This window comes from Papio anubis, chromosome 5 (genome assembly GCF_008728515.1).
Source record: "Papio anubis isolate 15944 chromosome 5, Panubis1.0, whole genome shotgun sequence".
NCBI lineage: Eukaryota > Metazoa > Chordata > Mammalia > Primates > Cercopithecidae > Papio > Papio anubis.
The window spans coordinates 21,004,366-21,027,605 of NC_044980.1; the positions used below are offsets into that span (position 1 = coordinate 21,004,366).

At 36.0% G+C, this 23,240-nt stretch overlaps 1 protein-coding gene across 5 annotated transcripts in view; it reads right to left on the bottom strand.

Annotated features, from left to right (window-relative positions):
• Positions 1-23,240, bottom strand: part of CDH12 (cadherin 12) — a 1,145,481-nt gene that overhangs the window by 39,573 nt on the left and 1,082,668 nt on the right. The gene's annotated exons all lie outside the window — the stretch shown is intronic.

Here is a 23,240-nt window from a genome sequence, read left to right on the forward strand (position 1 = left end):
TGTTTTACTATATATCAGTCAACATTAAAAAAAAAACAGTGACCTTGGATAATGATGTCTCTTTATCACGTTTATTATGTGACAGATTTGATAATAATGTATGTCGCCCTATGTGAAGCAACTGGACTAAAAATTCCAGGAAAATGAATAGCAAAATAAAAAATGCATGTATTTAAATCTTTACGTAACAGTAGATATATGGATTGATATTAAGTGAAATTCTTTTTCCAACATGTGTTTTCAGTCATAACAATCATTAACATTTTTAAATATGACCATTTGATAGACATTATTCTCAATGCTTAAACATTGAGAATATGAAATGTCTGAAGAATAGTATTATCAATCTGTTTTATATATAAGAAAACAGAAAGCATAGAGACATGAAGGAATCTGTCCAAATTAAAACAGAAAGTTTTAGATTGATGTTTGAACCAGGTCATCAATGTTTCCCATATGATTATCATTATATAGTCTTACCAATTTTAAATAGAACATTTCATGGGAGAAGATTTTGCTAATCAAAAGGTACAATACACAAAATATTTGTCATCATTTTATTCTAGCCTGGTACCAAAGAGAGGTCATTTCAAACAATGGCTGAAAGCAGATGGCATCATTGTTAGTCAGTCCCTTGGAATCCCCACTCCAAAGAAAGTGTTCATGGTGAAAAGTCAGTAAAGGGATGTGTATCTCAACATAACAAACTATTTATTTTGACAAGCTGATTATTTGAAACTGTAGCAGTTTGTATGTTATTTCAGTTCTAGATCACTTGCATTTACAAGTGAAATATATCTGAAATATATCATTCCATACTAGTCTATACCTGTTAGTACAGGTATACTTTAATTTACAGCTCTTCACTTTATTGTACTTCACCCCTAGTGCCGTTTTTACAAATTGAAAGTTTATTGCAACCCTGTGTCAAGTAAGTTCATCAGCATCATTTTTCCAACAGTGAGTGCTCACTTCATATTTGTGTCACGTTTTGGTAATTATTGTAATATTTCAAAATTTTTAATTAATATTATAACTGTTAGGGTGATGTATGAACAGTGATACTTGATGTTACTATTGAAATTATTTTGAATCACAATGAATGATTTTGAGGCACAATGAACTGCACCCATATAAAAGGGTAAACTTAATCAATAAACGTTGTGTGTCCTGACTGCTTCACTAACCAGCCATTCCCCCATCTGTCTCCTGATCCTTGGGCCTTCCCTAGGCCCTGAGACACAACAATATTGAAAATCAATCAATTAATAATTCTACAGTGGCCTCTAACTGTTCAAATGAAAGAGTCACACATATCTCACTTTTAATTAAAAGCTAGAAATGATTAAGCTCAGTGAACAAGGCATGCCTAAAGCCAAGATAGTCTAAAAGCCAGGCCTCTCATGCCAAACAGCCAAGCTGTGAATGCAAAGGAGGAGTCCTTGAAGGAAAATGAAAGTGCTACTCCAGTGAAGACAGGAATGGTTTAAAAGCAAATGAGTCTTATTGTGGTTATAGAGAAACTTCAGTGGTCTGGATAGAAGAAAAAACCAGGCACAATATTCCTTTAAGCCAAAGCCTGATCCAGAATATGACCCTAGCTGTCTTCAATTCTATGAAGGTGGAGAGAAGTAAGGAAACTGCAGAAGAAAAATGTGACCTAGCAGAGGTTCGTTTATGAGGTTTAAGGAAATAAGTCTTCTCTATAACATTAACGTGCAAGGTAAAGCAGGGAGTACTTATGTAGAATCTGCAGAAAGTTATCAAAAGATCTAGATAAGGTCATCAATAAAGGTGGCTACACTAAACAACAGATTTTAAAAGTATGTAGAACAGCCTTCTATTGGAAGAAGATGCCATCAAGGACATTTACAGCTAGAAAAGAGTAGTCAATGCCTGGCTTCAAAGCTTCAAAAAACAGTCCGACTCTCTTAGCAGAAGCTGATACAAGTGGTGATTTGAAGTTGAAGCCAGTGTTCATTAACCATTATAAAAATCCTAGAGTCTTTAGGAATTTTGCTAAATCTACTCTGCCTGTTGCTTTATAAATGGAACAACAAAGCCTGGATGACAGCACATCTGTTTACAGCATGGCTTATTAATTTTTTTTTTTTTTTTTTTGAGACAGAGTCTCACTTTGTCAGCCAGGCTGGAATGCAATGGTGTGATCTTGGCTCACCACAACCTCCGCCTCCCAGGTTCAAGCGATTCTTCTGCCTCAGCCTCCTGAGTAGCTGGTATTACAGGTGCATGCCACCACGCCCAGATAATTTTTGTATTTTTAGTAGAGATGGGGTTTCACCATGTTGGTCAGAATGGTCTCAAACTCCTGACCTCATGATTTGCCCACCTCAGCCTCCCAAAGTGCTGAGATTATAGGCGTGAGCCACCACACCCTGCAGGTTTACTAAATATTTTAAGTCTACTGTCGAGACCCACTGCTCACGAAAAAAAAATCCTTTCAAAATATTACCGCTCTTTGACAATGCACCTAGTCACCCAAGAGCTCAGATGGAGATGTATAAAGAAATGAATGTTGTTTCCTTGACTGGCAACACAACATTCATTCTGAAGTCCATGGATCAAAAAAGTAATTTTGACTTTCAAGTCTTCTTATTTAAGAAATATATTTTGTAAGGCTATAGCTACCAAAGATAGTGATTTCTATGATGATTCTTGACAAAGTAAATTGAAAACCTTATGGAAAGGATTTATCATTTTAGACGCTATTAAGAACACTGGTGATTCATGAGAGGAGGTCAAAAGATAAAACCAGGAATTTGGAAGAAGTTATTCCAACCTTCATGGGTTGGAATATATTGAGGGACTCAAGATTTCAATGGAGGAAGTAATTGCAGAGGGGTGGAAGTAACAAGAAAACTGAAAGTAGAAGTAAAGCCCTAAGATGGACTGAATTGTTGCAATTTCATGATAAAACTTGAACAAATGGGGACTTTCTTCTTATAGATGAGAAAAGTAGGTTATTTCTTGAGATAACATCTACTTTTGGTGAAGATACTACAAATACTATCGAAATCATAACAAAAAATTAGAATATTATATAAACTTAATAAAGCAGTGGCAGGTTTTAAGAGGATTGACTCCAATTTTGAAAGAAGTTCCGTTGTAGGTAAATGCTACTTAACAGCATCACACGCTGCAGAGAAATACTTTGTGGAAGGAAGAATCGACTGACAGAGCAAACCTCATTGTTTTCTTAAGAAATTGCCATAGCCGCCCCACCCTTCAACAACCACCGCCCCAATCAGTCAGTAGCCACTGAGTTCAAGGCAAGACCCTCTACCAGCAAAAAAGATTACAACTTGCTGAAGGCTCAGATGATCTTCAGTGGTTTCTGTTGTTGTTGTTGTTGTTTTTTGTTGTTTTTTGTTTTTTTGTTTTTTAGCAATAAAGTATTTTTAATTAGGGCATGTACTTTTTTGGGCATAATGCCATTTCACACTTACTAGAATATAGTGTAAACATAATGTTTATGTGTACTGGCAAACCAAAAAAATGTTTAACTTGCTTTATTGCAATATTTGATTTATTGTGGTAGTCTGGAACCAAACCTGCAATATTTCCAAGGTATGTCTGTCATTGATTTCTGAACCGGAAAATGCATGGTATTTATTAGAATAGGGTATGAGCCATGCTGTTAATCTAATTTTGACATTTCTTCTGTTTATTGGAGGAGTGAGAAAGCATTGATGTCTTCCCATTTCAGTGTGGTACCTTAGCTCACATGAATGCTCTCAAAAATTAAAAATGAAGTTAAGGTACGCCTAAAGGTCAGGAAACACAGAGATATAATGAGCTTAATTCTCCGTATTGCATATTCTTTCCTGAACAAGAAAGTATTTCTCAAAATACTGCTTTACAGCACCTCATTTAACTTGCCATATGCCTAATTTAAGAAGAAAATTGCCACTGAAACTCCTTATTAACTGTAGTATTTCTGACAGAATTGCTGATGTAGGCTTACTGTGTTCAATTTTTCAATTTATTAAATATCTGCTGGGTGTCCACTATACACTATACATTATTCTAGAGATGAAACATATAAAAATAACTAAAGTATGATGCCCATCACTGAAGACTTTAGTGGGGAAGACACGGATAAACAGACTATTTCAATGCCTAAAAGAGAGATCGTAAAGAAGGCTCTGCAGGAGTGCCAAGAAAACACATCAAACGTAAAACCTAGTGCTTCAGGCAATCCTTCCTGCACATGATATTTGTCTGACATTAGAAGGCTATATGGAAATCATCCAAGAGGAGGTTGAAGCAGAAAAAGTGAGGAGAGGAATAGACGGTGTTTTAGAAAGCTGCAACAGCAGTAGCAAAACCACACAGGTACTGTGAGGAACCGTAAGTTGTTTAGAATGACCATAGAAAACTGTCTGAGAAGCACAATGACATGAAAAAAAATGAGTGATTTAGGTCAAGGATTTTCTTATACATTATTATTAAAAAACTATTAATTTCTCTATGAGTAGTCCTTGGTGCATGATTTGTATTAGAAACTCTCAAATACAACTGAGACAAATCACTGGTTTTTAATATGTTATTACTAATTTTAAAATATTTCAAATTTATAATAAAGTTGTAAGAATTGCCCAATAAAATTCCACATACCTTTCACTTGCACTTATTATGTTAATATTTTCCCACATTTACTTTACCACTTTCCCAATGTATAAATACATACTGATATTCTGTCAGTCCCATTTGAGAACATCATACAGATACCACGTCCCTCGAGCCCTAAATACTTAATTATGTTTTTCCAAGAACAAAGATGATTCATTTGTCCCAGTATCGGTAATGTAAACATAAGCCACCTGGTTAGGGAGATGAAGAATCATATTTTGAAAATAAGTATTTCCAGACTTTATCTCAGGATAATGCCAATATAGACAAAGGTAAAGCTTCTGTAATTTTAGGTAATTCTGATGCTTATTCTGATTGGAAGCTAATGATCTGAGTGAGTGTTTTGCAGATGTTTTTACCCTCTGTTATAGATATCCTGTGCTTCTGTTTCTTGGGGTGAATTAGATTAACTTCGTTTCCAAACTGACTTCCCCTTACCCCCCTACATACTAGTCTTCCAACTAGCCAGGCAAAAATTGTCAAGTCAAGCTCCACACTGCTTCTATTCCTGTGTTCTTTCTCTATTAGCATAGTAAAAATTCTGCAACATCAGATTCACTGTGGGATGGGTAGGATGTTCTGTGAAATGTCATGAAGTACATTATCTTGTACCTAGAAGGATTGTGGTGACATTAGAGAAATTCTAAAAGATAAGAGAGCCTGGTATAGTCATATGCTGCAAAATGTTTAAAAAAAAAAAAAAAAAGCCCATGAGGCTAGGCTTGGTGACTCACGCCTGTAATCCCAGCACTTTGGGAGGCTGAGGCGGGCAGATCACGAGGTCAAAATATGGAGACCACCCTGGCCAACATGGTGAAACCTGTCTCTACTAAAAATACAAAAAATAGCTGGGCATGGTGGCATGTGCCTGTAGTCCCGGCTAGTTGGGAGGCTGAGGCAGGAGAATCACTTGAACCCCGGGGGAGCAGATGTTGCAGTGAGCTGAGATCACACCATTGCACTCTGCACTCGAGCCTGGGCAAAAAGAGTAAAACTCTGTCTCAAAAAAAAAAAAAAAAAAAAGCACATGAGTATTTGCAGAGTCAAGGTTTCAAGTTGTCTGACTTTGGTACCATTAAACTACAGACATGCACTTCATATAGTCATCAGTTTTTATTCTTTGATTCTTTGATAATCTTTTCTCTTTGATTAGGTTGTTTAATCCATTCCCATTCAACAGCTAATACTGATGTAATGGTATTTGCATTTGCCATTTTGTTTTTTAGGTTTTCTATATTTCTCATGTCTTTTTTGTTTCTCTATTTCTTCTCTACTTCTTTCTTTTACAATAAGTGAGTATTTCTTTAATGATTTTTATTATATCATTTATTTTCTTAGTATCTGCTTTAAATTTTGCCATATATGACTTAACTCATCAGATTCACATTCATACTAACTTAATTAGAGTAAAATATAGAAATGTTTCTTCTATATAGTTACGTGCAATAACTGTGTATATTACACCTGTTACATCCATATATGTCACAAGTGCAATAAAACATTGTAATAATTATTAATTTTTATAGTTTTATGTAATGTTTGCATTCTGCCCCTCCTGGTAAGGTATCATGGCCCTTGACTGGTTGCGAAGGGAAGAGAAACCACGTCTTTTTACCGCACCTGCCAGGTGGGCATTTCTATCAAGCAGAGCAAGGACATAGGCATGGGAGGGGGGAGCAGGTTCTGGGTTAAGTGTCACTGCCTTTTGCTATTCTTACCAAGTTTTAGTAGCTTTTCTTGAATAAATTGTTCTTTATGTGCTGCATGCCCTTAGAAAAGTTTCCAGAGGCTGTAAATGAGTGTCTTTTATTTCTTAAAGAAACAAATGTCATTTATTCTTGTTTCACTGTGGAGTGTGTCTACAGACCGCATCCTGCTGCCATTCGTTAAGTGGAAACTCCACTAATTTTTGGAATTCTCTTACTCTTTTCTTGTGAATTCCAGTTAACTTGCATGATATTTTTCAAAGCTTTTCTTTATTTCCATCTTTGAAAATCTCTGCAATGAACAGATCATTCTTTAATGCTAATAATATTCCATTATTATGTAGATGTTGGCAAATATAACACAGCTTGTATACATTTTGTGTACGTGACATGATTATCTTACTTACCCAAAGCTTGTTAAATTTCTTGAGAGCTCTGAGACTAGCTTTGTTCATCTCTGTGTTGTCAAGGACCTGGGATGTTGTTTGTTGTTTGTACATAGCACCTGCCACTTAAATATTGTATTGAATTCATTGCACAGATCCTATACTTCCTGTCTATGTAATAGTTACATATTTCTACATCAAGGCAGCATAGTTAGAGCTTTAAGACTGTCTTATTCGGGACAATCAATTATTTCTTGTTTGCTGAGGACTTCCTCAGTTTTTACAGTGAGTGTCCTTAGGACCAGAAAACTCCTCAAGATTTTTCCCAGATGAGATTGGGAAAATTGATCACCTTGTTTATAGTTAATATTTGTAGCATATGTTATAATTCAACAAATTGATTCAAACAGAAGTCTAACTTCATACAGTGAATCACTACATATACAGGTTATGTTTAATTGTAATTTTAGGTATTTTTGATAACAAGTTTAAAATTCAAGAATTACATAATATATTCATCAAATAATGTGTATATCTCTTAGTTGTGTGTTTCTATATATCAGTCAACCAGGATCCAATATCTTGCAAGCTTAGTAAACATATTTAATTTTTTTTGTTCATTCAGACTAATGCTGAAGTAGAGTTTGCAATACATACATTAACCACCACCTAGATGCAATGAAATATAGCATGAAGCACACTAATTTTTTTGTACAGAGAGAACTAGGGTGACATACATTTTATTTATTTACCTTGTGCAATCAGTTTAGTGAGATTCCCTTCCAATATCTAGTCTCCTTACTTTCTATAAAATTTGGAAAACAATACCTACCTAGCAGTGTAACCATGAATGTTGTTATAAAAATGAAATAAGATAAAGCATATGTTGCATAGGGATAGAGTCATGTGTATCAGCGTATGAGTGTGTGAGTGTTCTTTTCCCCCTTTCTCCCTCTCTCCTTCCATATTATTTTGTATTACTTGCCAGATAAAAATTCTTCCTTACACACACATTTTCTTATCTGGCATCAAGTAGTGGCACACATAACCTTCAGCTTTCTAGTACTTGAATATGAAGTTCTCACACAAACTCATAAAGTACAAACCATAAATGTGGTGCTTCTGTTTGACTGTCAGTCACTACTTTCTGGTATCTAATTTTTAGCTCTGTCACCTTGTGAAATTTGGCAAGCTCCTTTCTCTTCATGTTATCCTCCAATGAAGCTTTATATCTTCTGGAATATGGCTGAAACATATTTGAACAGTTTCTACTCAGCTAAGCATCTTCAGCATCTTCTCATAGTTAGCCAGGTCTTAGACTATAAGCCTAATACTAGCTCCCGCATCTTCCTGATGCTCTGTCTGTATGTGACTGACTAAATCCTGTGCCTGACTAAAGCATAAATATTTTCTATTGTGATATTTTATCCAGTATAGCAACTGAGAGACATTTATAAGAAAAGATCTTCGATGAACTTCAATGAAACCATTCCTACATTTTCTGGACAATTTCAGAAAAGATATGGCCCAGTTCTAAAAGGTATAGAAATTTTGAAGAGTTACAACCTCGCAGAGTAAACCATCATGTGTTTCTGCTGCCAGTCTGCAACAGTCTACTTACAATCTAAGGGTAAAATAGTATTGGAATTGCAACTAATCACAATGGTGTAACATGAACTGTGTAATTTGGCCTAACAAATGAGTTTCTATGAGCAGAAGACTTAAACGGAAAGTATGTTTGACTCATCTCATACTTATTTGGTGAGTAGATGGGATTTAAATGAAAAAACAATTATATGATTATAATCTGTATATAATAAAATAAATCTAAAGTTCATACAATTATGTAGTGATTGTTGCTGGAAAAAAAAGGTTTTAACAGTTGAATAGAAATCAGAAATTAAAACTTTAACCTAGTCTGTGCAGGCCATTTGAGAAAGTGTGGTTTTATTCCCATACTATAAATTAGTTTTCAGAAATGCTTTAAAAATTTTTATTCTATTTATTAGGTAAGCATTTCCCTTAAAATTGTGCTTTTCAATTCGCTTAATAACTTTCTCACCATCAATGGAAACGCTAACTTTGACCCTGTCCCAGTTGTCAACTACATGTGTAAAAAGAACTTAATGGTACAAAATTACTCTGAAAGTATCACACCTCATTGTTTAAACAAGAAAAATCTGGTAATAAAGATACAGGTCAAGGTAGAAAATGTTATTTTGTTAAGATAATGATAGTAGATCAAAATGTCTTTACTCATATGTCTTCTTAGTTGCCAATGTTTTGTTTTGTCATTTGGAAGACAATTAAAGAAAGTAAATTCAGTTCAATTCATTTTAACAAACATTTTACTGAGCACCTAAGCCACCTGCAACAATAAGTCAATTGTAATTTCTCCATCAGCAATCACAAATAAATGCCACTATGTTCCTCTCAAACTTTTTAAACTACCAGTTCCTACTTTCCTATCAGTTCCTCTTTTTTCTTATCTTCCTCCTCATCTCTCCTTTCCCCTTACTAGACTTAAAAGTTGTATCTTAAATGGTTTTGAGGGTTCCTATGGCTTGTTTTAAATGTTTGATGAGAAACTAAATATTTACAAAAGTGTAATCATTTAATAAAAGTAAGTCTTCTGTCTTTAAATTTCCCATTTGTACACACACAATATGATTAAAATAGATCTCTAAAGAAGAAGAAATATACCATAATCTATATAATGTAGAAATTATAATTGTTATATTTGTATTTTCCTCCAAGTTGCTTAAGCTTTCCTCTGCCTCTTTTTTTTTTTCTTTTTGGAACAGCCATACATGGTCTTCTCACTCTGTATTATCTTACAGATCTGGAAGTTAACTTCAAAACTCTCTTCTACCCCGCCATTCTGTTGGTTCATCTGACCGATGTATTTTGTCTTTAACTCAGAGCAAAAATAACTTTATCTTTGACAAGAACTTCTTCTGCCCCCAAAGCTTTACACCTGTCCTTTGGTTTACTTTGCAGACACCTTGAAGCAGCTTACTCTAATAGAAAGAAAATGAGGTTGAGACAAATAACGATTAAGTCTAGGCTCTGTACTTAATAGCTTTAAAGTTTCCAAGTCTCAGTTTTATCACATATTAAAAAATACAGACTGTAATACCTGACTAAATAAGTAAAGAATTTGCTCAGTAAATGTTGGTATCTTCTGCTTAGAAGTATCTTTGACTCTAGACCTTCAGAAGTCCCTTATTCTGGACTTGGTTGTCAGCTCATTTCAATTTTTTTCTTCCCATTCATGTCACAGAACTTTCCTAATTTACTCAAAAACCAAAGGCACCTTTTAGCTTTCCTCATGTTCTCCCCATAAAGACTTGCCAAATCCCTCTAGAGAGCATCTATTACTTCCTTCTTACAAAACTGTACCATTTTTAAAACTTTACTTTCTACCAATTTGAATTGGTGTTAACAGTTTCTCTCAAATGAGAATAGTAAAGTAACTATTTTGTGTTGTTAGTTATACAGGAAGTTTCTTTCAAGTATGAAGAGTTCCTTACTGAATATACTGTTCTATTTATAATACAGTGCACTTATATGTGCGAATTGAATTACTTTATCTGACTTATTGATAATGTCCTGGTCATACTTCAAGCATGGAATACCTTAATTTACATTTTTGAATATTCAAATGTATTTATTCCGACGTCTTTTTGAGAGAGCTTCATTATAACTATTTTGTTGAACTAAGTCCAACGCTTGTTATCCCAGGTCAGCACTGGATTTATTTACTCTTATTAGGTCATGGCCAAATGGCTCTGAAGAACAGTGCCATTTTACGTAGAGTTGCTTACCATTTGAAACCCAAATATAGACATCATATTTGAAAGAAAGCTTTTATTTTCCTCCTTTTCCTTCTAACTCAGCTTGCATTTTCTGCTTGTGATTAGTCTACTCTTTAGCTAATTTGTGCTCTGAAAATTACTTATATTCTCTTAACTGAGTGCTCTGGAACAGCTTATGAAATGGATTCATTTCTCTTGTTTCCTATTGATCACTGATTATTACAGTATTTTTCGAGAAGAATATTTTACATTTATTGTTTATATATTTAAAGTAACTATTTTAATATATAAATAATGTACAAAATCTCAAATACATGTGACAAAGGGGCTATTCTACAAAGGAAATTAAAGACAGAAGAAAAAGAGCTGGGATAATTGTATATTATAGGATACTCTCTCAGTACTTGCAGGTAAAGCAACAAAACTGAATCTCTAGCAGGCAAAAGTTAAACCCAAATAGTACAGGTCAGTAATATAGAATATGTATACTACAAAGACAAGGACGTTCTCTCATTTGGGGGTAGTTACAAAGAGCATAACAGGGCAGCACAAAAATAGTTCATATCCAGCGGGGTGCGGTGGCTCACGCCTGTAATCCCATCACTTTGTGAGGCGAGGCAGGTGGATCACGAGGTCAGGAGATGGAGACCATCCTGGCTAACACGGTGAAACCTCGTCTCTACTAAAAATACAAAAAAAATTAGCCAGACATGGTGGGCGCCTGTAGTCCCAGCTACTTGGGAGGCCGAGTCAGGAGAATGGCGTGAACCTGGGAGGGGGAGCTTGCAGTGAGCTGAGAGAGCCGAGATCGCACCACTGCACTCCAGCCTGGGCGACTGAGCAAGACTCCATCTCAAAAAAAAAAAAAAAAAAAAAAAAGTTCATAGCCTAACAAATATCTGAACACTTTAGTTATAGAGATTCCCTTAGGCGTATCAATAGAATAATGTAAAATTTATTTGAAAATTAAAGCAAATGCATCATTGCCTATTTCATTGAAATCCTCCTGTCCTCCTAAAAATTGGAGTTGCAGATCTGTATCACAAACCCATTGAATTTGGTAAACAGTAAAACGCTTAGTTATGCCTAAATTGTATAAGAACTTTGGGAGGGGGCGGAGCAAGATGGCCGAATAGGAACAGCTCCAGTCTCCAACTCCCAGCGCGAGCGACACAGAAGACCGGTGATTTCTGCATTTTCAACTGAGACTCCACCTCTGGGGACAGCGCACAGCTACACAACAACAACAACAACAACAACAACAAAAAAGCAGCAGAAACCTCTGCAGACGCAAACGACTCTGTCTGACAGCTTTGAAGAGAGCAGTGGATCTCCCAACACGGAGGTTGAGATCTGAGAAGGGACAGACTGCCTGCTCAAGTGGGTCCCTGACCCCTGAGTAGCCTAACTGGGAGACATCCCCCACTAGGGGCAGTCTGACACCCCACACCTCACAGGGTGGAGTACACCCCTGAGAGGAAGCTTCCAAAGCAAGAATCAGACAGGTACACTCGCTGTTCAGAAATATTCTATCTTCTGCAGCCTCTGCTGCTGATACCCAGGCAAACAGGGTCTGGAGTGGACCTCAAGCAATCTCCAACAGACCTACAGCTGAGGGTCCTGACTGTTAGAAGGAAAACTATCAAACAGGAAGGACACCTACACCAAAACCCCATCAGTACATCACCATCATCAAAGACCAGAGGCAGATAAAACTACAAAGATGGGGAAAAAGCAGGGCAGAAAAGCTGGAAATTCAAAAAATAAGAGCACATCTCCCCCGGCAAAGGAGCGCAGCTCATCGCCAGCAACGGATCAAAGCTGGACGGAGAATGACTTTGACGAGATGAGAGAAGAAGGCTTCAGTCCATCAACTTTCTCAGAGCTAAAGGAGGAATTACGTACCCAGCGCAAAGAAACTAAAAATCTTGAAAAAAAAGTGGAAGAATTGACGGCTAGAGTAATTAATGCAGAGAAGGTCATAAACGAAATGAAAGAGATGAAAACCATGACACGAGAAATACGTGACAAATGCACAAGCTTCAGTAACCGACTCGATCAACTGGAAGAAAGAGTATCAGCGATTGAGGATCAAATGAATGAAATGAAGCGAGAAGAGAAACCAAAAGAAAAAAGAAGAAAAAGAAATGAACAAAGCCTGCAAGAAGTATGGGATTATGTAAAAAGACCAAATCTACGTCTGATTGGGGTGCCTGAAAGTGAGGGAGAAAATGGAACCAAGTTGGAAAACACTCTTCAGGATATCATCCAGGAGAACTTCCCCAACCTAGTAGGGCAGGCCAACATTCAAATCCAGGAAATACAGAGAACGCCACAAAGATACTCCTCGAGAAGAGCAACTCCAAGACACATAATTGCCAGATTCACCAAAGTTGAAATGAAGGAAAAAATCTTAAGGGCAGCCAGAGAGAAAGGTCGGGTTACCCACAAAGGGAAGCCCATCAGACTCACAGCAGATCTCTCGGCAGAAACTCTACAAGCCAGAAGAGAGTGGGGGCCAATATTCAACATTCTTAAAGAAAAGAATTTTCAACCCAGAATTTCATATCCAGCCAAACTAAGTTTCATAAGTGAAGGAGAAATAAAATCCTTTACAGATAAGCAAATGCTTAGAGATTTTGTCACCAGTAGGCCTGCCTTACAAGAGACCCTGAAGGAAGCACTCAACATGGAAAGGAACAACCGGTACCAGCCATTGCAAAAACATGCCAAAATGTAAAGACCATCGAGGCTAGGAAGAAACTGCATCAACTAACGAGCAAAATAACCAGTTAATATCATAATGGCAGGATCAAGTTCACACATAACAATCTTAACCTTAAATGTAAATGGACTAAATGCTCCAATTAAAAGACACAGACTGGCAAACTGGATAAAGAGTCAAGACCCATCAGTCTGCTGTATTCAGGAGACCCATCTCACACGCAGAGACATACATAGGCTCAAAATAAAGGGATGGAGGAAGATTTACCAAGCAAATGGAGAACAAAAAAAAAGCAGGGGTTGCAATCCTAGTCTCTGATAAAACAGACTTTAAACCATCAAAGATCAAAAGAGACAAAGAAGGCCATTACATAATGGTAAAGGGATCAATTCAACAGGAAGAGCTAACTATCCTAAATATATATGCACCCAATACAGGAGCACCCAGATTCATAAAGCAAGTCCTTAGAGACTTACAAAGAGACTTAGACTCCCATACAATAATAATGGGAGACTTCAACACTCCACTGTCAACATTAGACAGATCAACAAGACAGAAAGTTAACAAGGATATCCAGGAATTGAACTCATCTCTGCAGCAAGCAGACCTAATAGACATCTATAGAACTCTCCACCCCAAATCAACAGAATATACATTCTTCTCAGCACCACATCGTACTTACTCCAAAATTGACCATATAATTGGAAGTAAAGCACTCCTCAGCAAATGTACAAGAACAGAAATTATAACAAACTGTCTCTCAGACCACAGTGCAATCAAACTAGAACTCAGGACTAAGAAACTCAATCAAAACCGCTCAACTACATGGAAACTGAACAACCTGCTCCTGAATGACTACTGGGTACATAACGAAATGAAGGCAGAAATAAAGATGTTCTTTGAAACCAATGAGAACAAAGATACAACATACCAGAATCTCTGGGACACATTTAAAGCAGTGTGCAGAGGGAAATTTATAGCACTAAATGCCCACAAGAGAAAGCAGGAAAGATCAAAAATTGACACTCTAACATCGCAATTAAAAGAACTAGAGAAGCAAGAGCAAACACATTCCAAAGCTAGCAGAAGGCAAGAAATAACTAAGATCAGAGCAGAACTGAAGGAGATAGAGACACAAAAAACCCTCCAAAAAATCAATGAATCCAGGAGTTGGTTTTTTGAAAAGATCAACAAAATTGACAGACCACTAGCAAGACTAATAAAGAAGAAAAGAGAGAAGAATCAAATCGACGCAATTAAAAATGATAAAGGGGATATCACCACCGACCCCACAGAAATACAAACTACCATCAGAGAATACTATAAACACCTCTACGCAAATAAACTGGAAAACCTAGAAGAAATGGATAATTTCCTGGACACTTACACTCTTCCAAGACTAAACCAGGAAGAAGTTGAATCCCTGAATAGACCAATAGTAGGCTCTGAAATTGAGGCAATAATTAATAGCCTACCAACCAAAAAAAGTCCAGGACCAGATGGATTCACAGCTGAATTCTACCAGAGGTATAAGGAGGAGTTGGTACCATTCCTTCTGAAACTATTCCAATCAATAGAAAAAGAGGGAATCCTCCCTAACTCATTTTATGAGGCCAACATCATCCTGATACCAAAGCCTGGCAGAGATACAACAAAAAAAGAGAATTTTAGACCAATATCCCTGATGAACATCGATGCAAAAATCCTCAATAAAATACTGGCAAACCGGATTCAACAACACATCAAAAAGCTTATCCACCATGATCAAGTGGGCTTCATCCCTGGGATGCAAGGCTGGTTCAACATTCGCAAATCAATAAACATAATCCAGCATATAAACAGAACCAAAGACAAGAACCACATGATTATTTCAATAGATGCAGAAAAGGCTTTTGACAAAATTCAACAGCCCTTCATGCTAAAAATGCTCAATAAATTCGGTATTGATGGAACGTACCTCAAAATCATAAGAGCTATTTATGACAAACCCACAGCCAATATCATACTGAATGGGCAAAAACTGGAAAAATTCCCTTTGAAAACTGGTACAAGACAGGGATGCCCTCTCTTACCACTCCTATTCAACATAGTGTTGGAAGTTCTGGCTAGGGCAATTAGGCAAGAGAAAGAAATCAGGGGTATTCAGTTAGGAAAAGAAGAAGTCAAATTGTCCCTGTTTGCAGATGACATGATTGTATATTTAGAAAACCCCATTGTCTCAGCCCAAAATCTCCTTAAGCTGATAAGCAACTTCAGCAAAGTCTCAGGATACAAAATTAATGTGCAAAAATCACAAGCATTCTTATACACCAGTAACAGACAAACAGAGAGCCAAATCATGAATGAACTTCCATTCACAATTGCTTCAAAGAGAATCAAATACCTAGGAATCCAACTTACAAGGGATGTAAAGGACCTCTTCAAGGAGAACTACAAACCACTGCTCAGTGAAATCAAAGAGGACACAAACAAATGGAAGAACATACCATGCTCATGGATAGGAAGAATCAATATCGTGAAAATGGCCATACTGCCCAAGGTAATTTATAGATTCAATGCCATCCCCATCAAGCTACCAATGAGTTTCTTCACAGAATTGGAAAAAACTGCTTTAAAGTTCATATGGAACCAAAAAAGAGCCCGCATCTCCAAGACAATCCTAAGTCAAAAGAACAAAGCTGGAGGCATCACGCTACCTGACTTCAAACTATACTACAAGGCTACAGTAACCAAAACAGCATGGTACTGGTACCAAAACAGAGATATAGACCAATGGAACAGAACAGAGTCCTCAGAAATAATACCACACATCTACAGCCATCTGATCTTTGACAAACCTGAGAAAAACAAGAAATGGGGAAAGGATTCCCTATTTAATAAATGGTGCTGGGAAAATTGGCTAGCCATAAGTAGAAAGCTGAAACTGGATCCTTTCCTTACTCCTTATACGAAAATTAATTCAAGATGGATTAGAGACTTAAATGTTAGACCTAATACCATAAAAATCCTAGAGGAAAACCTAGGTAGTACCATTCAGGACATAGGCATGGGCAAAGACTTCATGTCTAAAACACCAAAAGCAACGGCAGCAAAAGCTAAAATTGACAAACGGGATCTAATTAAACTAAAGAGCTTCTGCACAGCAAAAGAAACTACCATCAGAGTGAACAGGCAACCTACAGAATGGGAGAAAATTTTTGCAATCTACTCATCTGACAAAGGGCTAATATCCAGAACCTACAAAGAACTCAAACAAATTTACAAAAAAAAAACAAACAACCCCATCAAAAAGTGGGCAAAGGATATGAACAGACATTTCTCAAAGGAAGACATTCATACAGCCAACAGACATATGAAAAAATGCTCATCATCACTGGCCATCAGAGAAATGCAAATCAAAACCACAATGAGATACCATCTCACACCAGTTAGAATGGCGATCATTAAAAAGTCAGGAAACAACAGGTGCTGGAGAGGATGTGGAGAAATAGGAACACTTTTACACTGTTGGTGGGATTGTAAACTAGTTCAACCATTATGGAAAACAGTATGGCGATTCCTCAAGGATCTAGAACTAGATGTACCATATGACCCAGCCATCCCATTACTGGGGATATACCCAAAGGATTATAAATTATGCTGCTATAAAGACACATGCACACGTATGTTTATTGCAGCACTATTCACAATAGCAAAGACTTGGAATCAACCCAAATGTCCATCAGTGACAGATTGGATTAAGAAAATGTGGCACATATACACCATGGAATACTATGCAGCCATAAAAAAGGATGAGTTTGCGTCCTTTGTAGGGACATGGATGCAGCTGGAAACCATCATTCTTAGCAAACTATCACAAGAACAGAAAACCAAACACCGCATGTTCTCACTCATAGGTGGGAACTGAACAATGAGATCACTTGGACTCAGGAAGGGGAACATCACACACCGGGGCCTATCATGGGGAGGGGGGAGGGGGGAGGGATTGCATTGGGAGTTATACCTGATGTAAATGACGAGTTGATGGGTGCAGCACACCAACATGGCACAAGTATACATATGTAACAAACCTGCACGTTATGCACATGTACCCTACAACTTAAAGTATAATAATAATAAATAAATTTAAAAAAAAAAAAAAAAAAAAAAGAACTTTGTAGTTCTCCAGTAAAATAAAGGGAACTTAAACTCTCGTAATAAGGTATAATATGGTGAGTCCAGCCTGATTAATGTCACTATTGTCATAATCCAATTTAACATTTTTTCAGGTTTAATTAGGTTGCTGTAATTACCTTTAAACATATGTAAAGTATATATAATACTTTCACGTATATAGTAGGGTTCATAGTTAGCATATTTTAAAATACCAAATATATATTTTTACTGCTTTGTGTTCATATTCCAGCCACTTTGCTTAATTTTAATTTTATTTTCATCAATTGTAGAATTACAAAGCTACTCAAAAATTCAGGTTAGCATTTCAATTAAATTTAAGTAGCAGAGTGATTAGTAGCATAACCTTTGAAATTTGGCAGCCTTTGTTTAAATCGTTTTCTTATTCTTTCTGAAGACATAATATGATCTTGGGCCTCAGTGTCCCACTCTGTCAACTAATGTCAGCTTCAGTGTTTAAACAAATCTGAGCAATGTGCTAAGCTCAGTACCCAGCACAATTTAGCTCTTACAATGTTACTATATGTAGATAATTGGTTGCTACTGACATAAGTAAAAGTGAACGTGTTTATCTTGTTACATATTATTTGCGATAGTTCCTTGTATATTGACCGTCAGTGAGTTGGTCATTTGAAGAGGAAGCAAAATAACTTTATTTACAGAGAAACATGTAAGTCTCCATCATTTAGTATATAATAACAAATTCTGAAGGGATATATTCTTAACCATTCAGTTGGTGTAAATTTGAAGGGAATGCTATTTTTTTTCCAGTGCAAACAAAATAAGCATGTATACTAGTAAAATTGTCAGCTTTGTTTAATATTGTCAACTACAGATAGAATTCCACTCTAAAAGGCAGATTCACATGGACCAATAACTTGATAACAGCATGTCTAAAGCATATATACTCAACTGTCTCACTGGGGATAGATTTTGCTGAGTTTGTGTGCAATGGCTCCCCAAAGAGATTAAGGAGAGATTAAAGAGAGGGAAATTAAGTTATTGATAAATTCAGAACTCATATAAAGTTATTGATGATTCAGAACTCATATAAAGACATTTGAAGATGTGGTCTACCAAAACTCAACTCTTCTCAGTTCTATTTCTTCCAGTTAAAATAGTTAACCTCTATTTTATCTCCTTCATCCTAGACTTCTGCCATCTTGGATATCAAAAGGGTATGTATATTTTATCACTTATAACTCACTTCTCCCATTTCCCAGTGTCTTCTTCATGTCCTTCATATCCACTGAAACCACCATATTGAACCCTGTCATGGTACTTACCAAAATTTTACTTAGGACACAAATACATATAATGTGAAAAATGAAAAGATACCTTAAAGTTGGGACTATACTGAATAAGGTTTCATATACTACATGCAAAATTAATTTAATTTAAACAATTTTCTTGATGTAAAAGATATATTCTAGTGTATAATGCAATGTACTAATAAAATACAGTATGCATATATATGTGTATATGTGCATGTGAGTTTTTGCAAATCTAATATAGGTAGATCTATATCTAGATGTGTAAATGCAATGTCTTTTTTTCTTAAGCGCTCATACATCTGGGTGTTCTGGCATGATCTTTATGGGGATTAACCTCTGTTAGCAAATTGTAGTCCAGTTGATCCCTATTTTCTTAGCAAATTTTCTCTTCTTCTCTTTCTCGTTTGCTTTTTTTTTTCATTTTTCTTTAAGTAAAATGATTTTTCAGTTTCTTTGCTTCTATAAATGGAGTTAATACAAGCTAAATCCATTCAGCACACTTACAAAGAGACTTCATGCAAAAACCAACTTCAGAGAAATAATTCTCTTGTGGGTCCTAAAGACTCAGTATACCACAGTTGTGAAAAAGATGAATAGGGCAAAATCCCCAGAGATTAATATATTCAGCTACCCCTGCAGTTTCTAAATTCTACATCTCCTTTTATTTGTTTGTTTATCTCTGAGTTTCTTAGAGGTATTCCATATCAAACCCTCTCTGCTTTTTCTTTTCATGTCCATCAATTTATACAAAAATATCCAATTTTTTTTTCATTTAACATTCTAGCTTAGCCTAGCCTACCTTAAACCTGCTTGAACAACTTATTTTAGCCTACATTTGGACAAAATCATCTAGCGCAAAACCTGTCTTATAATAAAGTGTGGAATATCTTATGTAATTTATTGAATGCTGAACTGAAAGGGAAAAAAGGAATCGATGTATAGGTACTCAAAGTATGATTTCTACTGAATGCATATCAATTTCAGAGCATTGCAAAGTGAAAACATTGTAAGATGAATCTTTACGAGTCAGGGAACAATCTGTACACTTTTAAATTGTACTCTTAACCACTGTAATTTTGAGTTTATATATGCAAGTCTACATACATAAAATAGATTTACTTTACATCATCATTCTGTTATTATTTAATACTTTTGACATGGATTAAAATTAAATAATCAATTTTTTAAATTTTATAAAAAATATGATTAAGTTCTATTTTTAAATTTATTCCAAGGATAACAGACTTTTACATGTTTGGAACAAAAGAAAAGTGGTACATATTGAACAAAATTACCCACTGAAATCTTTCTGTAACCCAAATCAATAATACTCAAAATAAATAATACCTTTCAATGTAACTGGATAATCAACAGTTTTAAATTTCTAAACTCAAGAACTTGCTGTTATGAAAAGCCCCTGCATCACTACTGGTGGATATACTTAATCCAGTCTCATTTGACTCACTAGAAATTGTTTCTGGGAACTATATAATAGCAGTGTTCATCTCAAAGAATATACAGCATTAGAGACAAGAAATCAGTGCATCAAAAGGCAAAGGCTAGAAAAGTAAAGAATAACTAGAAATTAAGCTGGGGCCGAAGGTTGAGAGTAAGGAACCAGACATGGTGTGTTTGCTAGTTATGAAACCTAAGAGAACCTTTCTTCAAAATGGGATCAGTCCTTGGTTATGGCATTGATGTGGTTCTTGGCTGTGCTTAGTGATGATGATAATGATGATGATGATGAAGATGATGATGATAAAATACTCAAGGTCCTAAATTAATACCTTGCATAATAACTCTGTGAAAAGATAATTAAGTAAAGGAAAACAAAACAAACAGCATATCTAAACATGTCAAGTAATTTTACACTTTCATTCTTAGTTTTCACAACGTATTTTCACTCTCATTCTTAAGTGAGTAAACACATTTTCAGAGCAAGGAAAGATGATGCCTCATACCCCATGTTTCCTTAGCTGACATTATTCAAGTGTGTTGTTCACTCCAAGGACATGGAACAAAGACAGGTTTCAGTTGATTCAAAAACAGCTCTGTCTTTTGACAACCCCTTGCGGGGATCAATTAGATCCATCTGTGTCAAGTGGGTCGACCGCTACTCATTAGAAGTAAGACATGGTACACTACTTTATTTGATATAAAGTAGCACTTGTCAGATACTAGCTACTGTGACATAAAAAGTACAAAATAAAAAACACACTTATAGCAGGAGAATTTCTTTCATGTTAACCTTCCTTTGTTCCTCACACCAGGGTCCTGACTCTAACAATTTTCTTGAATTTGGAAGGTGTATCTTTACCTAATAATGTTTTTTACTTAGGAACTTTGATTTTTCTAGTTCTTAAGTATTGCATTAAAATCATGTTCTTCTTAATATTTTGGCCTCATCATTCTTTTATAAGTCTTAAAAATAGAACATACAGTAAATTAAACAACATAGCATGTTCTCTACTCTAGATACTTAGTTTCTCTATGTAAATTCTTATTTATTGACCTGCAGAGAGTTTCAATTAATCTTATTTACCTTTTAATTATTTTTGTTACAATCTTCAATATTCCTTCAATAACTGTTCATATTTTTAAAAACCGGTAAATCCATTTACCAGGCATCTCCTACTTTTGTAATTATCAACAGAACATCCAAGGGCTTCAGAAATAAAAGACTGATAAATAATGTTAGGGTAATACATAATAATTACCAAGGCAGGAGATTTTGGAGAATACCTCAACAAATACTGAATGTATATGTGGATGTGTGTGTGTGTGTGTGTGTGTGTGTGTGTGTGTATCTGCATATAGCCTTATAAATCATATATGGTTTTCTGGAACTTAACTGGAAGTGAATCATGTTGTAATACAGACATGGAAAACAATAGTTTGAATCTAGTGAGTAAACTGTTTAGCATTCAGTCTGAAATGTAGGGGTGTTCAGTAATTGTTATACTTATTTCTTTTTAAAAGACAGATGAGTTTTTTTTAGAGTTTTCTCCTGATTACAGGTTCTCTTCAAGAATAAAAGTATTTGTTATGGACTAAATGTTTATGTTTCCCCAAAATTCATATGTTGAAATCCTAACGTCCAATGCATGATATATGGATATGGGCCTTCGTGGGGGTAATGAGGTCATGAAGGTGGAGTCCTCATACATAGGATTAGTGCCCTTCTAACCGAGACACCAGACAGCTCTCTTTCTCTTTCTGCTGTGTGGATACAAGAACATGACTTTCTGCAGAATAGAAACCAGGCCTTTATTAGAAAATGCATCTCTTGGCACATTGATCATAACCTTTCCAGCTTCCAGAAACAAGAGACATATATGTTTGCTGCTGAAGCTACTCCATCTACCGTAATTTGTTCCAGCAGCCTTAAGTGACTAAGACAGAAATTGGTACCAAGCAGTAGGAGTGCAGCTATAAAAAATACCTAAAAATGTAGAAGTGGCTATGAAACTGGGTAATGGGTACAGGCTGGAAGAGTTTTGAAGTGCTAAAATTATGAATGTTCAAGGATATTCAGTTAAAGGTTCAGAGAGAAAAGAGAACTGTAGAGAAAGACTCTGTCTTCCCAAAGAACATCTAAACAATCCTAAACAGAATGTTGGTAGATATATGGATGTAAAAGCCATTCTGATATGTTATCAGAGAGAAATAAAGACATGTTATTAGAAACTAGAGGAAAGATAGTATTTGTCATAAAGTGGCAAAGCACTTAGGTGGGTGGTGTTCATGTTCTAGTATTTTGTGTAAAGAAGGACTTTAGAGTGATGAAATTAGGTATTTAGCTGGGGAGATTTTTAAGCAAAGTGTTAAAGGAGTAGCTTGGTTCCTCACAACTCCTTACAGTAAAATGTGAAATAAAAGAAATTAAACAAAGATGAATTTTTTAAGTAAAAAGAAACCAAAGCTTAAGAACTTGGAAATATCTCAACCCATCTGTGTTCCAAAATAATGAGAAAGTGTGTTTAGAAGAGAACATTAAGGGTTGATAGATAGACCAATTACTTAATAAGAAGATTTGTATAGGTGCGAACCATGAACTTCATCCACTATTTCAGAAAAAGCCAGGAAAACAGATGAGATTATAATAGCAGAAACACTGCCAGCTGGTACCGAAGGAAAGAGAAATGAAATGAAAGAAGATCATCAAACTTCTTCAACTCCGTTAAACAGCATCACATAACTCTTCAGCTATGAGCATTCATAATTCTCCAAATCGAGGGAAGAATTCCAAATCACCCCAATAGTGATTTGATGTCACCAGGCTTGTGGAATGGCTGCTTCCATAATGATTTCAAACATTGGGCTCAATGCCTAGAAGAGACATTGGGGTAGAGTCGCCCAATGGAGCACTGAGGGTGTGACCACTGCACATGAGTGAGGCTACTGCAGAGAGCCACAGCCTGGGTGGTGCCCCTCTGAGTGTGGGAGGTTATGCTGCCACCCTAGTGAGTCCAAAAGTGGGACATCCATTCTAGTGGACCTGCAAA